Source organism: Serinus canaria, chromosome 1 (assembly GCF_022539315.1).
Source record: "Serinus canaria isolate serCan28SL12 chromosome 1, serCan2020, whole genome shotgun sequence".
NCBI lineage: Eukaryota > Metazoa > Chordata > Aves > Passeriformes > Fringillidae > Serinus > Serinus canaria.
The window spans coordinates 387,211-405,420 of NC_066313.1; the positions used below are offsets into that span (position 1 = coordinate 387,211).

Below are 18,210 nucleotides of genomic sequence, written 5' to 3' on the forward strand. Positions count from 1 at the left end.
GAACAAAATTTCCCTCATTTCCAGCTTAATATTTTTTTCTGCGAGCGGCAAAATGTTCTTGTCTGAAAAATGTTTAATAAATTTCCCTCTGTCTCTTGCTTTTATTAGCTGTGCTTTCCTATTCCTGACGATGCTCTCTGCCATTCCCGTGTTCCAGAGCCCACTGAATTATTCAGCCCATTTATTTCTGACTTTGGCTATTGTTCTGATCTGCCAGCGTGTGCCAGTCAGATGGGGATGGGGGAGTTTTCTTACTCCAGGGGGGAATCAAAACCTACAGTCAGAGAAATCTTATCCTGCACTCGGGGACTTGCCTGGCATGGGACACTTTTGGGAACAGGAGGCTTGTAATGGCCTTGTGCATGGGAAAAAGCTCCTCCAGGACAACTTTTCCAGCCCTGGGACCAGCAGCAGAAGGAGGTGGAGCTGCTGGAGCAGCCTGGGGTAGTGGAAGGTGTCCCTGCCCCTGGCAGGGGTGGGACTGAAATGAGCTTTGAGGTCTTTTTCAACCAAAACCCTCCTGTGATACCAGGAACTCTGCCTAGAACTGTGGAGAAACCCATCCTGGCCCAGCTCTGCATAAATACAACGTTGTACCTGCTCCAAAAGTGCTCCAGACAGTTTGTCATCCAAGCACTGGGCCGGGAAGTGTGGGGGTGTTGCCTGGGAAGGGAGAGCTGCCCACATGCAGGAAAATTGTATTTTCACACACTGCCTTCCTGACTTTCATTTGCCAGAAAAGAAATATCCCTCCAGGCATGAGACAAATGGGTCCTATTTCTGTCCCCACCACCCCTAAAGCTGCCTAAAGGCTGTGCTTTATTGGAGAAAAGGGCTGTATTATTTTGGAAAGCAGGCCTTTGGGGAGCAGATCATTATCAGAATTTAAGAGCTGGATGGAGGCTTAGCCATTGCTGAAAGTCTGGTGTTAAATGGGCTCCTGTTTACTGATATTTGTACTTTCCACTTGCTGGAGAAAGAAAAAATAAAAAGAGGAGAAAAGACCTTGATTTCACCAAGGATATTGGGACACAACAGGAAGTCATCAACAGGATTTTCATCTGCTTGTTCCTTTTGATTAGCCAGCCTTTCCCTGAGCACACACTCCTGCCAAAGCACCACGGGCTGCTCCTCCTTGGGTTAAGCCCCTTTATTGTCTATCCCTGCTCTCCATTCCATGGAAAGCCAGGCTCAGCTTGGCCTGGCAGGTGGCAGGCCTGGATGAATTTCTGGGCACATCCTCAGAGTTTTCTCCCAATTGTTTCCTCACTTTTCTGCAGGAACCTCAGTGCAGGCACACCCTTGTCCTGTCCTCACTCCTCTCCTGGGTGTGGAGCTGTGATCCATCCTGAAGCCCCAGGAGCAGCTGGGTTCCCAGGATCTGTGACCCACCACCAATGACCCAAACTGCCTCCTGGTAGCTCCAGCTGGCTGCAGGTGCTTCTCCAGCCCTCTGGGACCTCCCTGAGTGTCCCTGCAGCACCTGCACAGGATGGGGTCGGGTCCCCCGAGCTGCTCCTCAGCTCTGCAGCAGCAGCAGAAATAACCAGAGACCAGCTGGACACCTGTGCACCAGCTCCTGCCAGGGCTGCAAAACTCAGTGCCCTCATTAGGGATTCAGGCAGGTTATTTCCGAACCTGAGCAGCTCCTCGTGTTTGTGTGATGCAGCATTTGAGATAATAAATCCTCCAGGAACAGGGCTGTGCTGCAGAATGCACCAGCGAGTCCCCAGGCTGGGGCTGCAACAGCAGGGCTGGAATTATCTGGGCTTTTCCTGTTATTTGCAGAATTCAGCCTCATGTTAGCCTGGATGAGAGGGAAGCTCTCGCAGTCATAATTAAATGTCACATACATTTAACAGAGTGTAAGTCTCTATTCCAAACTCCCTCTTCCATCTGGCTCCAGCACAGCTGAGATCAGGCTCTTCACAGCCTGGGAAATGATATCAGGGCAGTTTGTGTTTATCACAGCCATGAGTGATGCCTGCAGTCAGCCCGTGATATAACGAAGGGAGCCCAGGCAGCACCGTGGGATGTATATTTAGAAGATGAAATGGGGCCTTGTGAGCCATTAAGTGCCATGGCATCACCACTGGGGAGTGTAAATAAGAAGTGGAACATAAGGGTGGCTGAGTCACCGTGGCGGGGAGTTGTTCTCCCCCCCAAAAAAGCGCCTGTCCCTCCTGAGAGAGGAGAGCTGGGGTTGGGTGGCACTGAACTGGGACCCCTCTCTGACCAGTGCCTCCCATCCTGCGAGCTCCCAGACAGCTGGAATGAGGGAGAGGCTCTTACAGTTCATGGAATCACAGAATTCCTGGATGGGTCAGGCTGGAAGGAATCATAGTGGGTCACTGGTGCCACCTCCCTGCTCCAGCAGGGCCATCCCAGAGCTCAGGGCACAGGAATGTGTCCAGAGGGGTCTGGAATATCCCCAGGGAGGAGATCCACACCTCTCTGGGCTCTGCTCAGGGCTGGGCACTGCCCAGGGCAGGAGTTGTGCCTCCTGAGCAGTGGAACTCGATGGGCCCAGCCCCTGGGACACCCAGGGACACCCAGGGACACAGGGCCAGGCAGGGCTGAGCCCCCTCTCCTTGGGGCTCCTCTCCAGGCTGAGCAGCCCCAGCTCCCTCAGCCTTTCCTGGGCACAGGGATGCTCCAGGCCCTTGCTGGGCTCCAGGAGCTCCTGGCCCTGCTGTGCTGAGGATCCAGAGCTGGACACAGCATCCTTGTTCCAAGGGTGTGGGATCAGGTGTGCAGTTAGGTTCAGCAGGGGCTGGTTTCTGACAGGAGATCACCAGGCTGCTGCTCACGGGGAGAGACAGAGCTCAGCCATCACAAAGATTTCTGCTGTTTGCCTTCCCACATGCCAGTTTGTGTCTCCATCTCAGCTGTGATTCCCCCCTTTGGGCTGACAGCAGCTCACCATCTGGAGAGGGGTGTGCTTCTCCTGGGCTGAGCCTTCCAGGTGGAGCTGCCCGAGGAGCAGGAGCAAACGTCACACACCAGGAAGGGTCAGGTGCTTGTTTTTCCAAGCCTATAAATAAAGAGTGTGCTCCAAAGTGACCTGACAGCAAAGGGATGCTAAATATCGGGATCAGCCCAGGCTGGGGGATGAGCAGTTTGAGAGCAGCCCCGCCAAGAAGGATTTGGGGGAGCTGGTGGGTGAAAAACTGGACATGCCCCGTGCCCTGGGCTGATCCCCCAGCCTGGGCAGCAGGAAGGGGGGATCCTACCCCTGAGCCCAGGTGAGACCCCACCTGCAGAGCTGCCACAGCCCTGGGGACACAGCAGCAGCACCTGGAGCTGCTGGAGAGAGCCCAGAGGAGGCTCCAGAGCTGCTCCAGGGCTGGAGCCAGGCTGGGAGAGCTGGGGGTGCTCACCTGGAGAGGAGCAGCTCCAGGGAGAGCTCAGAGCTCCTCCAGGGCCTGAAGGGGCTCCAGGAGAGCTGGAGAGGGACTGGGGACAGGGGATGGAGGGACAGGACACAGGGAATGGCTTGGACATCAGAGCTCTTTCCACATGTGATGTTGATGTGGAATGGGCCAAGGGTTCACTCAACAAGAGATGTTTCACAGATATGTTTAATTTTGAAAACTCATTGAAAAATCCCCAGAGCAAGCTGTTCTTGTAAAGTTGGAATGGAGCGGTTCATTTCCCCTTTTGGGACTTCTGCTTGGAGTTTTAATTTAAGCATGTGATAATAGCTTAAAAAGTCCCAAAGCAGACCTGCCCTCTTTAAATCACAACCAGAACAAGATTATTTGGCTTCTGGACAGATGTTTTGAGAATATTTTGAAATAGGAATTCAGAGAAGCTTTTGTCCTCATCTGGGGTTGGGTGTGACCCCAGGGCTGGAGAGAATGGAGCGATTTTCCAGCATCAGCCATGATTTCTGTGGAGTGGATTGCTGCTTGATCCACTGCAGATGAGTGAAATATCAGCAAAATATCAGTGTCCTTCTGCCTTTATTAAAGGCATCAAACAAGCAACCAGCATTGCTGAACCACTTTGTCAGGGAGAGGAAAACCTCCTAGGGCAGGAATATTGACGGAGTTTGTAAACTCTGTGCTGACCTTTCTCCTTCACACAAACTTGGGGGCTGAGTCAGGACAATAAATCTGCTGCATCTCCTTCAGGAAGGGAAATGATTACTCATCTCTCCACGATGAAAGGGACTCCATCCTGAAGCCTGGCTGGTTGGTGATTTGCAGCCCTGCCACGGAAGTGGAAGGGATTTATGCAGCAAAAACTCGGCCCTGCATGGGGATACCCCTGTGCCATGTCTGCAAAAGGCATCCAGAGGCCTCTGCATTTCTGCTGGCTGTGGAGGGGAGAAACAGAAGCAGGAAAAAAGATCCTGGCTAGGATCTGGAAATCATAGATGGGCTGTGGGTGAAGCAGGGAAAGCAGAGAGCAAGGAAAAGAGGGGTTTTGCATCAATCCAGAATCAGCAAGCACAGGAGCAGAGAAAGGGAAGAGAAGCAGGATCTCCATGGAGATTACCAGGGCAGGTTAATTGAATAAAGTATTTTCTCACTGTGTGTGGAGGTTCCTCCCAGCACCATTGGAAGCAGCAGAAAATGGAAGATGTGCTCCATAAGCCTGGCAGAGCTGGGGCTGGACATGAGGGCTCTTCCAAGGAGCTCTTTCCTGGAGTAGAGGCAGAAGTAGGGTTAATCTTCTCCTTGACAGCAAGAACCAAGAGCTTATTTATGATGGACAGCAGCTTAGTGGAGCCATGTCTGGACAGCCCCATAAAGAGCAGAAGTGGTCTGAAAGCCCTGAATGGAAGCCAGTCAGGTTTTTATATATTTTTTAAAGCCTCATCAGGCTCTAAGTGGAGTTTGGCTTTGGTGCATGGCAGATGGCTCAGGAGAGGCTTCTCTGCTCTATACATAGTAATTTTTGACCTAAATCTACTTCTGCCTCTTCTAGAGAAAGCACACCTATTTTGGCTGGTGTGGGAGATTTCCAGAGCAATTCCAGGAGAGGTTCTCTGAGAAAGGAGTGGGGGAAGCCCACTGCCATCCCTGGCAGGACAATGGCCCATCCCTGAGACCACTGCCAGCTTCTCTGCAGCCGGTAGAACCAAGAGCTGTCCCCTCTAGAGGACACCAGTGCAGCTGGGCCAAGTTCCCTGCACCACTGGAACCTCTTTCTGCACCACCCCAAAGCTGTGGGAGTCACTCCTGGGGTGCAGATCCAGGCCTTGGGAACAACGTGGGCTTGCAGGGTAGCTCACCAGGAGGAGAGTCAGGGAATGGTTTGGGGCAGGAGGGACCTTAAAGCCACCCAGTGCCACCCCTGCCATGGGCAGGGACACTTCCACTGTCCCAGGTGCTCCAAGCCCCGTCCAAGCTGGCCTGGAATAGTTCCTGCAGGGAAGCTGCTCTGCCCCGGTGTTGGTGACAGGGGTGTCACGATGGCAGAGTGCTTTTTCCCTGGCCACAGAGGAGCTGGGGACAGACCAAATGTGTGTTGAAAGCCAAGCTGTGTAAGAAGAGGGTGAATCTTCAGTGCAGCTGTGTGGGAGATAAGGCAGCCCAGGATCTCGGCAGGACCTCGAGCCTGTCCAAGTGCAATGCCTCTGGCCTGCCAGCACTGCCCTGCTACTCCCAGGCTTCTTCCCAGAGCTGGCTGCTCAGAGGAGCCTCGGAGCTGGGACAGGAGCAGAGGCACAGGCGCTGCAGGGATTATTAAACCCCACAGCCTAGAGCAGAGGGGGCTGCAGGGTCACTTTGCAGCCAGCAGCTCCTTGCTGTCCCTCCGCAGGGCTTCCCGCAGCTTTTCCCGAGGCTTAGGAAGGCAGAGGAGCTGGAGCCGCCAGGGATGCTGTAACACAGGAATCCTTTCAATGTGCTAATGCGGCTGCATTAGCGCTAATGGGCACCGCCACCAGCGGGCTCTCGGGAGGATGCCGAGCGCCGAATTCCACTAATGCTTCCTTAATCCAGCCAGTCTTTAAAAGAGTAATGAAAAGAGCTCCTGTTTACAAATAACCAGGGCAGAGCAGGGGGTGGCAGCCGTTCTTGCTCTTTACCCAGGGAGAGAGAGCAGCCCCGGGCTGCGGGCTCTGCCTCGCGTCCCGCCGCCAGATCCCACCCTCGGAACCAGGAATCGCAAGCGCGTCCTGTTAAATAACCAGGTTGCCTAAGCTCGGTCTGATGTACTGAAACAACATTTGCAGAGTGCAAATCCCGCTGTCGGTTACGTAACTGAATTATCCTTCCATATGCCAGACAGCAATTCTACAGTTAATTGATTTTAATCTAATCATTTGTAGCCAGTCACCAGTTTTAATCAACCCTGCCCACCCCCAGCCCGTCGTTTTGCATGAGCCATCTTTCCAGCAATTACTGGTTTTAATTATATGAAAGTCTGGCTCTGTTTCATTAATTCTTGTCACATTAGCAGGGCTCTCCGTTTCCACACCCAGTGTCCAGCCACCTCGGCACGGCGATCCAGGGCAGCAAACGGGAGCATCCTCACTCCTGCTAGGCTTGGAATGCTCAGCAGCAAGGCTCAGAGGAGGCAAAACACGGTGCTCACCCTTTTCCTCTGGCTCCCCTGCTCTCCACAGCCCGGCTCCAGCACTGGGCACTGCCCTGGGGGCATCTGAACCAGGGCAGAGCCCCAGAAATCTCAAGGTGCTCAGTTTTTCCTTAAGAAAAGTACTCGGGGCCTCCTAGGGGAGGAGGAATATCCCTCACCACTCCAGCTCCAAGAGTTATCACCAATGTGAAATGCACCTCGGGGTGGGCAGAGGCAGGCTGATGGAAAGCAGGGCCAGGAGGAGGAGGAGGAGGAGGAGGAGGAGGAAGGTGGGAGCTGGCCTCCAGCAGCACGGGGGTGTCGTGCCCCAGGCAGCACCTGCAGGAGCCTGGATGAGGTGCGAGGCTGGAGAAGGGGCTGCCTGTACCTGGGAGCAGTGGGACATGCCTGGCTGTCACTCAGGCTGTGATCCAGGCCAGGGCAGGGGCAGGAGGGATGGAATTGCCCCGTTCAGCCCAGCCTGGCTGGCTCTGCAGGCTCAGAAAAGGTGGCCCAACACGGGAGGGGCCTCCCAGCCCCAGGTGTGGCACAGGTGGATCCCCAGGGATCAGAGCTGTCCCTGCTGCCATGGGGGATCCCTTTCCTGCCCCCATCGCTGCCCCCAGCAGTCAGTGAGGCTGAGATGGAGACACCTGGGCTCCAGGGATGGGCCAGGGAGGATTTTGCCTCTGGGAACACTCTGCTGCAGGCTGGCCATCTGTCTGGGAGAATCCCCCCAGCCAGAGGCTCTGCCTTGCTCCCCCTTCAACAAATATCAAATAAAACTGAAGGACTACTTCATATCTAGCTGGGAAGGACAGGAAGCCCTGCTATTCACCCCAGAAAGTGAATATTTCCTTTTCCAGAGTGTCTCTTTAGGAGCCCACGTGCTGCAGCCTGCCTGGAGCTGGTGTGGGGGAGTGGAGGGGTCAGGGAGCCTCATGGGTGGTCTCAGCATCCTTCCTGCCACCCTTCTGCTGGTGCAGGGGGCATGGGGGTCTGGAAGAGCCCTGGCCGTGGGGGTGGAGGGTTTCTGTCCTGTCCTGTGCCTCTCAGGACACACCCCAAGCCCAAGGAGGGACAGAAAGTCCCGCAGCCAAAGGAGGCCGGAGGAAGGAGCCGCAGTCACTCCAAAGGAGCTGTCCCACATCAATAATGGATGGCCAGCAGGATGGGCTAACGAGGCTTTTATGCACAACTAATAAAGCAAACAGGAAAAGGCCCCTCCTGTCTGAGGCACCGCCGCCAGCACCAGCGAGTAATCTTGGCTCTGGGGACCACTTGGTGTTTAATCCTCCCTTTCCCCACTCAGGCCCGTTTTATATGGAGATGAATTATTGAATCCAGCCAGATTTTCCCTGCATTCCAGCTGGCCATGGCCTCTCTTGCTGAGGAGTTGTGGCAGCACTGGTAGGGCCCCAGCAGGAAGGCTCCTGGGGGCTTTCTGTGCGTGCATAACCAAACTGAAGTGATCCATGTGGTAACTGGGAGGAAATTGCCACCTTTGTGCTGGGAATCGTGTGGATGATGATCCAATCTAGCACCTCTCCACGTGACAGGAGCATTTTTTACACATTTGCTATGCCATAGATAAACACTGCGTTAATTATTCATTTATAATTTCTAAGGTTGTCTCTCGCAGGGAAAAATGGAGAGTCCTGAGCTGGGTGTTGACTTTGGAGGAGGAATCTGAGCCGTGGAAGAGCTGGGGGATGGAGCAAGGTGAGGGTAGGGAAGCATTCCTCCTTTCCAGAGGCAATGGCTGCCTGCTGCTCTCCCCAAAGTACAGGAATTCTCCTTGATGAGCCCACTAGAAAGGTGTGGGCTGGAGGTGAAAGCCCAGGATGGTTCTGAGGGCCCAGAGAAGATGAGAGTGGCTCCGGCAGGGACAGAGCGGGCAGGGCTGGGCGGACAGCAGAGGGCTCTCCAGCCCTCGGCAAGAGCTGACCTCAGGAACTGCCCGAGGAATTAAACATCCTGTGGGACAAAGAGGGCAAGAAAGAGAAAAAGAAAGCTGAAAAGTAGAAAGGGCAAAAGAAAGAGAAAAAGAAAAGAGAGATGGAAAGGATAAAGAAAGAGAAGATAAAGAAAAGGATAAAGAAAAAGGAAAGGAAGAAAGAAAAAATATGAAAAAAAAAGAAAAAAAGAAAAAATAAATAGAAATAGGAAAACAAAGATTAAAAAATTAAAGAATTAAAAAATAGAAATAGAAATAGAAATAGAAATAGAAATAGAAATAGAAATAGAAATAGAAATAGAAATAGAAATGAAATAGAAAGTTCTGTTTTCCCATGCAGAGAATGTGTCTGCAGGGAGCAGCGCTGTGGTGATGCAGTGCTGGGTCCTCCCCTTCCCACCCCAGGGATTTGTCATCAGTCTGCCTTTGGCTGGAATCTGAGCAGGGGAAGGAGAAAACCCCCTCCCTCGGATGGCTTGGGAAGAACCTGGAAGGCTATTTTGGAATTTCCAGTGGGAGTTGGAGGAGGATGCCAGACTGGGTTCTTCATCCTTCCCATATTCCCCGCTATTCCCGCCAAACAGGGAGTGTGTGCCTTCCCTGATGCAGGACAGACACCCCAAAGGAGCAGTGCTGGGGCTCCTGTGCAGGACTGGCAGGGATCACTGCCCTGGGAGCTGCATTTCCTGGGGCTCACCCACTTCCCAGGGATCCTCACCTTGCCCGGCTCCCACCTCCCGATCCCACCTTTGTGTCCCATCTCTGGGCTGAGCACAAGGAGCCCTCTGCACTTCTGGAATGGCAGCGGCTGTTTAGGAACCCCAGAGAGGGAACTGGGAAGCCCTGGTGGGAATTAGAACTTTCCTGTGCAGGAAATCTTCTCTGCCCCTTCAGCCCAGGGCAAGGGCAGCGCCGGGACCTCTGTGCACATCCCAGACCCAAACCAAAGCTGTTCCTGTGGTGGGATCAGGTGGGCTCAGGTTCACATCCCAGACCCAAACTAAAGCTGTTTATAACAAAGCTGTTTATTTATATTAAAGCTGTTGATTTATGACAAAGCTGTGATGGGATCAGGTAGGTTCAGGTTCCTGCCCTGGCAGGAGACACCGAGGGTTATCTCGGCCTTTGCAAAGTAGGGAAGGAAATTGCCAATAAGTCCTGGCAGCCTGGGATCCGTCGTGGACATTTCCTTCCTCATTTATGTGTAAATAAGCCCTTTTCTCTCTGCCACCGAGCAGGGCTGCGAGCGGCTGCGGGCACGGAGCTCATCCTGCAGGAGCTCGGGATGGCAGATGGAGCCCCGGAGAACAAAGAGCTAATCCCGAGTGACCTGACATCATCCCCGCACGGAGAACAAGGTGTTGAGCCGGGCTGCCGCTGAGCACACCTATTAAACGCGCCCTCTCTGCCATGAATTATGCATCTCCGCATTTCCATTTCCCCACTGCCGCTCCTTTGATGGAATTCTCCTCGGCTGATAAGGATTAAGCCACCTTCTCCGAGGCGCAGCGCTGTGCTCCATCAGCCGGGGGTGAGGATGCTGCTCCGACGTGGGAAATGGGGAGGAAATGCAGGCCAAGGCTGGAGCCCGGCTGGGAAAGGCTTGGCAGAGCTCGGGGGGTTGTTTTGCACAAGGTGAGGGTGGGCTGAGCGCTGGCACACCTCACCTGCCAGCTCCTCCTCCCAACAGTCACTGACATATTTTATAAAAATCCTTCTCACCAGGATCTTTTCTCCTGAGAAGCTGGGAAGTTTCAGCTTCTCCATGTTTTGCTGCTTTGGAATGCGATTTGGAGAATTGTTTACCCAGCAGGTGAATTGTTTTTACTTGATGACCAATGACAGCCAGCTGTGTCGAGGCTGTGAGCAGTCACAAGGTTTCATTATCATTCCTTTCCATTCCATTCCATTCCATTCCATTCCATTCCATTCCATTCCATTCCATTCCAGCCTTCTGGTGTCTCCTTTCTCTATTGGTTTAGCATGGTTTTAAAATAGCATTTTCTCTGAATACGATACATATGATAAAATAATAAATCAGCCTTCTGAAACGTGGAGTCAAGGTTCTTGTCTCTCCCCTCGTCCTGGGACCCCTGTGAACAGCACCACAGAGCAGCAGCTCCTGGTGCTGGCTGAGGGGCTCTGGAGAATCCAGACACCCCAGGAGCAGAGGGGCTTGCCCAGGACGTGGGGAGCACAGGGACAAGACAAGAGGAAGGATGAAGACAGGGATGGGGGTTGTGATACCTGAGTAAATCTCTTCCTCTTGTCTTTTCCCTGGGGAGAGCAGGCATCCCTACAAAGCCAGGGCTCTCCTGCTTGGGGCAGGAGCCAAGCCTGCCCCCAGAGCAGCAGAGAGCCAGCTGTGGCTGCAGCAGCCCGGGGTTCAGGAGCTGGGATGTCACACAGCCTCTGTCAAACACAAAGAGCAGAGCTGCTGCTCCCCTCGGTGACAGCAGCCAGGGAGGTTTGTCCTGGCCAGACACTCTGGGGACAGGGGGAAGGGCCCTGTGTGTCTGGCTTGGACACATTTCTCGGGTCTGTGGTGACAAAAACGGGCTCAAGGACAGCACAGCTGCCAGTCTCGCCAGTTCCCCCTGGACACTGGGATCCTGCCAGGACGGGAGCGTTTCCACAGCAGATCCTGCTGCCCAGAGGATCTCCACACAGAGAAAGGAGATACTGGGCTCAGGGTTGGGAAACACCAGCACTTTGTGTGGGAAATGGTGCTCCCTTGTGAGGCTGGGAGGGGTTTGGGAGCCCGGTGTTAAGGCTGTGGTGCTGAGTGTTCCCATGGGCAGACAGAGCAGGCCCATCAATCTGGAGCTGTGAGTGGGAATCTCTGGGAATGGCTGCCTCCAGCCATGTTCCCACCGCAGCCCTTGCCCTCTGCAGGATGGATAATTATTCCTTCCTTGCCTCCCTGCAGCTGAGGTGCCCTGTTTATCCCTGCCAGGACCCCTCCCTCTGCCCCAGGCCTGTCCTGTTCTCTGTCAGTGTCCTGGATGTCACGGGACATCACTCCTGGAAAAGCACAAGGCAAACAGGAGCACAGCCCCGGCCAGGTCTGACAGGGAGGCAATATTTGCTCTGCTGTTTGTTTTCTGAGGCCAGGGAAGATGGATGGGAGGGCAGGCGTGCTGCTGACGTGCCACCCTTGCCTTGCCAAGCCCCTCTCTTTGCTCACTGTGGGGGTGAGGACACAGCCTTTGCCCAAGGGAGGTTCCAGCAGAGCCCTCCTGGCCCTGACCCCACCACTGCTGACCCAGAGAACATCTGAGGGCGCCAGACCCCCTTAGGGTTATTTTCCTGCTGAATATCAGGTTGCTGAGGCTGGATTTCCCTTTTATTTCACTGGACTTGGTGCCCTGAGAGCGAGCTGCAGAGAGGGGGGAGCAAGCAGAGCCAAGCACAAGAGGTGCTCCTAAACATCCTTGGCTTTCTGCTTAAATATTGAAGGCAAAGTCCTTGCACCGTGTTCAGAAGTACCAGAGGTCCCCAAAGCCCTGTCACAGCCCTGTCCTGTGTGCTGTAATGGTTTTCTGGCTGTTCTTGCCTTGCATCCTTGCTCACACCTCCTCAGCCTCTGTGGATGCCTTCACTTTCCACAAACCCCCGTCCTTGACCTCTCCACAAAGTCTCCTCTTGGCTGCAGTTATCTGAGGACATCTCCCCCTCCCTTTTACCAGAAAGCAGCACAAGTGCTCCCTACAGTGTCTCTCAAGTTGATGGTGAGTGCTGGCTCGAGCCCACGCAGCAGACAAGCTCCACGCCTGCAGAGCTGTCCAGTGCAAGGTCTCCATCCTTACCCACATGGATAACACCTGCATGGACTCCTTCCTCTGCCCTGCTCCTCAGAGGGATGGGATGGGAATGGGAATCTGACAGGGACACAGCTAGGGATGGCAGTGGGAATCTTACAGGGACACCAGGAGACGCTGGCAGGTTTGCACAGCCACGTGGGGTTTTGTTACTCAGGAAGGAGCCTGCTGCTCTCCCCCAAAGTACAGGAAATTCTCCTTAATGAGCCCTCCAGAAAGGTGGGGGTTGGAGGTTAAAGCCCACCCAGTGCCACCCCTGCCATGGACAGGGACACCTTCCACTGCCCCAGGCTGCTCCAAGCCACAGCCAGCCTGGCCTGGAATGCTTCCAAGGCCAGAGCAGCCTCAAATTCTCTGGGAAACCTTCTGTGGGAATGCTCTGTGTCTGGTGGTGTCCCCAGAGGACCCATCCCCATGGGACAGCAGCATGAACAGGCTCCCTTTATCTCTGCTTCCTTTCCCCAGCAGCTTTCAGCAAATCAGAGGAGTCAGATGCTATCAGCACCTGCAACTCTTCTCCTCTGAAGCATGTTGGTGACTTAGAGAGTGCCAAAAAAAAAAGGGAACAAGAGGTTAATAAATCTTCCTCTCAGCAGTGTCCATTCCAGTGTCCTCACCCCTTTCCTGACCCTGCAGAGAGAGGTGACACCCACTCATCATTCCCCAGCCCTGCTTTGAGCTGCCTCCTCTCTTTCTGGGGGAGGAGGAGGTGGCTGTGCCTTGGAGCAGGGGAATCACTGCACGGATGGGTTATGGAAGGGGAAGTGTGCTCAGGCATCCAGTCTGAGTGGTGATAGAGCTGCTGCCCCCCAGAAGATGGCTGTGCTCCCTCAGCCTGGCAGGTCTGAGTGTGATTTATGGGGCCCAGAGAGCCCATATCCACCCCTGCAGCCTCTGGGATCCTGCCCTTCCTTCTCTTCCTCTCACTGCCCAGCCCCTGCTCTGCATCCAGCACCCACAGCCCACCTTCCCTTTCCTTTGCTCTTCCCAGGCTCTCTTCCAGGAGTGCAGCTGGGCCCTGGCAGGGATCTGCCATCCATTAATTACCTGAGTGCCTGATGGGTGTCAGCATCCCCGAGGGGCTCGGGAGCAGCGCTGAGAATGATGAAGGGCTGGGAGGCAGTGATTTATTGGTGGGAGATTAAAGGAGTTAAATATGAGAAGCCCAAGTGAGTGATGGCAAAGGAGACTCTGCAGCCTGTGCAGAGAGGTTTGAAGGGTATGGACAGCCAAGAAGAAGTGGTGGCATTGCTGAGATGGGCAATTCCAGCAGAAGCCCTCCTTGGGAAAGCTCAGGGCAGGCAAAGGGAATTGCCCTTTGCCAGCCTGAAGTTATCAGGGTCCACACTTCCAAATCCACTCCTCTAATCTAAATGCATTTTGGCTGCAATCAAGCAGAGACATTATCAGAAGGGCAGGCACTCAGTTTCTCTTCCTTTCGCCCCCAGTGCCCCGAGCTCCTCTGTGCCCTGAGCCCCAGGACCCCTCAGGACCCCAGAGAACTGTCCTGGTGCCAGCACAGCTGGTGAGAACCAGGCAGGGGCACAGAGACCAAACCTGCTTTCCTCTGGAGCACCCAGTGGTGCTGTCAGACACTTGCTCAGGAACTCCAGCTGGTTGGTGCTGGCCAGCTGCTGCCTGTGCAGAGAGGTGCAGGAAAGCCAGGATTTACCCAGGCTGGAAAACCTCTCCCTGTGAGGGTGCTGAGGCACTGACATGGGTTCCTCAGGGTGCTGGGGCTGCCCCTGGATCCCTGGCAGTGCCCAAGACCAGGCTGGACACTGGGGCTCGGAGCAGTCTGGCACAGTGGGAGGTGTCCCTGCCATGGCAGTGATTTTGGGAATCAAGGATTTTGCTGCCAAGGGAATGATTTAGGCTCCAAAACCCCTGTGATCCCAAGACAAACCCTCTCAAGCAGGGCGGTTAAGAGGAAGATCCAAAGGATTTAGGGAGGGCTGTGCTTCCTTCCAGGGGGAATCCTGGTTGGGTGCCCTGCAGAAATGCTCGTTCCCAGCAGTGCTGCCTCAGCCGTGCCCCCCGTGCCGCTGAGCACTCAATAGAAACCTGCTAATGACATCCCCGGTGTCACCGGGTGTGGCTGGGGGGCACTGCCAGCTCCTCCCGGGGCTGTGCAATTAAGCATCCTGCTCGCTCCTCACAGGGCTGAGACAATTACCCCGAACTTCTGAAAGGTTAAAGAAAAAAAAGTGTCCAAGTTTTTCTGGTTTTTAATCTTTTTTTTTTTTCTTTTTCCTTCAAAATGTTTGTACCTTTCAAAACAATGCTAATGATTTTTTTTTTTTTTTTATGGACAGCATTTAATCAATACAGACTGCTGGGACTGGGATGCCAATTAAAGCCAGGGAGAGAACTACAGCTGTAGCAGAACACCTGTTTTTTTCCCCCCCAAAATTATGACATCAACTTAATTGCAACTTTCCAATCCATTTTCCCCCCAATTAATCTAAAGTGCTCTATTCTTAAGAGGGTTTTGGAGCTGTGAGAAAGCAAGTCAATAACCTGCTTTCTGACCCTCTGCTGAACTGCTAATGACTTTTTTTGGGTTTTATCTCCATTTTAATGGACAGTCAGAAGCTGGTTGGGAAATTTCCCCCAGCTCTGCCCTCTGCCAGGCTCCTGCCCCACCCCAGGCCCCCCAGGCTCCTGCAGCAGGAGTGAGGTCCTGCCCCACATCCTGCTGCTGTCTGTGCCATTCCCCTGGATTCCCTCATGGAGATCCCTCCTCCAGGGAGCATTTCTATTGTTGTAGCTTCCAGCTTTGGTGCTGGCCCAAAGCACCCTGAGAGGAGATTTGGAGAATTGTTTACCCAGCAGGTGAATTGTTTTTACTTGATGAACAACGACAGCCACCTGTGTCGAGGCTGTGAGCACTCACAAGGTTTCATTATCATTCCATTCCATTCCATTCCATTCCATTCCATTCCATTCCATTCCATTCCATTCCAGCCTTCTGGTGTCTCCTTTCTCTGTTCCTTTAGCATGGTTTTAAAATAGCGTTTTCTTTGAATATGATACATATGATAAAATAATAAATCAGCCTGAGCCAGCCAGGTCCTCTCCACATCACCCTGGGGTGTCCTGGCCCTGCACAGGACACCCCCAAGAGTCCCACCTGGGCCTGGGAGCGCTGTCCAAAGGCTCTGTGAGCTCCTGAGCTCCGGCTCAAGGAGCATTTGAGATCCCTTCCCCTCAGGAGTTCTCACTGGCAAGCACAGGGAGCAGCTCAGCAGCCTCTTAACCTTTGCTGCCTCCATCTCTCACACTTCTCCAGCTTCTCCAGCTCCTGGATCATTCCCATCACTCTTCCCCGCAGCCTGTCCCATTTATCTCCCTGCTCTCTCAGAGCCTGGAGCAGGAGCAGATCCATCACTGCAGAATTATTTTCCAAGGAGTGCAGCTCCAGCTGACAGAAGCTCCCTGCTCCTGGGGTGAGGAAAATTAATCCACAAACGCCAGAGGTTTATGTCCAAAAAGGAGACAGAGGAGTCCTTTTTCTTTATTCCAATAAAGGGAGAGGCCATGGGGCATTCCCCTGGGGTCTCTCACATTTTTGGAGGATGCAGCCTCCCTTTTATCCCAATTTCCCTCATTTCTCTTCTCTCTTTCCCCATTTCTGAGGTACCTGAGAGGTTCAGACTTCCCAGAACACCTGATCCCAGAGATTCCCCTCTAATGTACAACCCTCCCTTTCCATTATTAATTCTTACTGAATTTAGGGGTTCTCCTTCCCCATTGTTTCTTTCATCTTTCACTGTCCAATTTCCTTTATCAGCCATCCCAAAGTTTATTTGTAAAAGCAAATCTCTTTTCCATTCACCAATCAGTGGAACCCTTCCCGTTGTTCCTTTTCTCTCCCAGGGCTGGTTTCACCTTCCAGCAGCCCCCGAGTTGGTTTGGAAAGACAAACCCTCATTCCTCTCACTGGGCAGCTTTTTCCCCTCAGCACTCCCCCAGATGGGGATCCCAGAGGTGTGGGGTGTTCCAGCTCCTGGCTGCTCCCAGCCAGCACAGGGCAGCCCAGTCTGGGGTCAGGGGGACCAGCCCAGCCCAAAGCAAGGCTGGGGAGCACCAGAGAGCTCGGTGTCTGAGCTCTGCACCCCTCAAACCAGCAGCAGTCTGGCTCTAAGGGACCTGGAGGCTTCAGCTGGGCCTGAGCCAATAATTCCTCCAGGAATCCCCCAAAGCAGGAGAGTGGCCCGGGGGGAATGGGGTGTGAGAGCTTGGAACACAGATCAGGTGAATAACACAAATCCCAGGGCTTTTCCAGGACTCCTTCACCAATAATAAACCTTTACCTTTTTCTTTGCCAGGAACAAAGACAGCTCTGGGTACCAGGAGACTCAGGCTGGCTTTTCCCATGGGATGCAATTTGTCCACAGTCCAGCTGCTTCATCCCATAGATGTGAGGACCTGGGAGCCTTCTGGAGCTCTCCTGCTCAGCAGGGACATCTCCCAGGGCTTGAGATTCCTTACCCAGGACTAAGAGATCCTTCCTTGCCCAGGGGAGAGAGACCCTCTGTGCCCACCAGATCCTTGCTGAGGCTCTGAATTAGCACTAATTAATCCCCGTAGTTAATTCATTTGGGCAGAAATCCCTGTCCAAGTCCGAGGCCAAGGCTGGAGCTGGCCCCAGCTCAGCTCCATCAGGAGTTTGGGCAGTGAGGGGCTCCCCCAGCAGGGTGGTGCTCCTTACCCTTCTGTGCAAGCCCTTCTGAATGGATCCCAGCTGGATTTCCCCTGGAGTGTCCCACCCCGTGGGCAGTGCCAGTCACCCTTGCCACTGAGCTTTGCTCAGCTGCGTTTTCCAGCTTTATACCAAGAACCAACACCTTTGATGGGGATTCCCCAGGGCCCCTGAGCTGCTCGCTCACAGCAGAGCACCCCAAAAAATGGGTCAGTGCCATGAAACCCCTCCTGGCTGGTGGCTGGCCCAGCCCCTGCCTCTCTGTGTCCCTGCTCGGCCCCGGGCTGTGTGCTGGGAGCTGGAGGTGCTGTCCCAGCCTTGCTGTAATTTCAGGCCATGCCTGGAAGCTCCCTGCTCCCCCTTGGCAATGACCTTTTGCATAATTGAACACTGCCATTGTCTCCTGTCAAACGACACCGACTGCTTCCATAGCTCCTGCTCTCCTGGCCCCTGATCACTGTCACTGCTGTCACCTGAGCTCCCTTGGGCTGTCCTTGAGATGCTGAAACCCGACCCAGCAGTGCAGCCCTGGCTGTAAGGGGAGCAGTGCCACTGTTCTGGGTGCCAGCCCTGCAGAGATCACCCAGGGGTCTGGGCACACCTGGAGAGGGCAAACACAGCCTGGGGGATGGCACAGGGAGGTACAGCCCCTGCACTGCAGCTTGCAGGAATCCTGGAGTCACAGCCTGCTCTGGGACCCGGGAGAGCTCAGCCACGGGCAGGGACACCTTCCCATGGATCAGGCTGCTCAGAGGCTGTCCAGCCTCTCCTTGAACGTTTTCCAGGGATCCAGGGGCAACCACCACCTCTCTGGGCACCCTCAGCATGAAAATCCTCTTATCTGGTCTGATTCATCCTGAATCATCCCTCTTCTTGTTCAAATCCTTCCCCCCTTGTCCTCTCACTACAGGATGTACCCAAATGTCTGTCCCCACCTTTCTCAAGGCCCTTGAGGTGTGGAAAGGCCAGGAGGATGCTGCTCCCGGGCACTGTGCTGTTTCCCAGAAGGATCATGGACCCATGGATCTCCAACCCCAGCCCTGAAACTCCTGGGGACACTGCTGTCACAGGAAGGGAGGCTGAGGACCTGTGACAGGAGGGACAAAATAAAGATGCTCTGAGCTTTCCAGGGGTGTGATGCACCATTTGTCTGTGCCAGCAGCCCTCACATTTGTCAAAGCTTAAGGAAAGACAGA

General features: G+C 54.0%; 1 protein-coding gene across 1 annotated transcript in view; it reads left to right on the top strand.

Moving 5' to 3' along the window:
- LOC115484817 (uncharacterized) overlaps positions 1–10,495 on the top strand; it is a 32,890-nt gene extending 22,395 nt beyond the window's left edge. Inside the window, exon 2 of the mRNA XM_030233955.2 lies at positions 9,727–10,495. The gene's annotated coding sequence lies outside the window, so the exon portion shown is untranslated. The remainder of the gene's footprint in view (positions 1–9,726) is intronic.
- Positions 10,496–18,210: the final 7,715 nt, after the last annotated feature.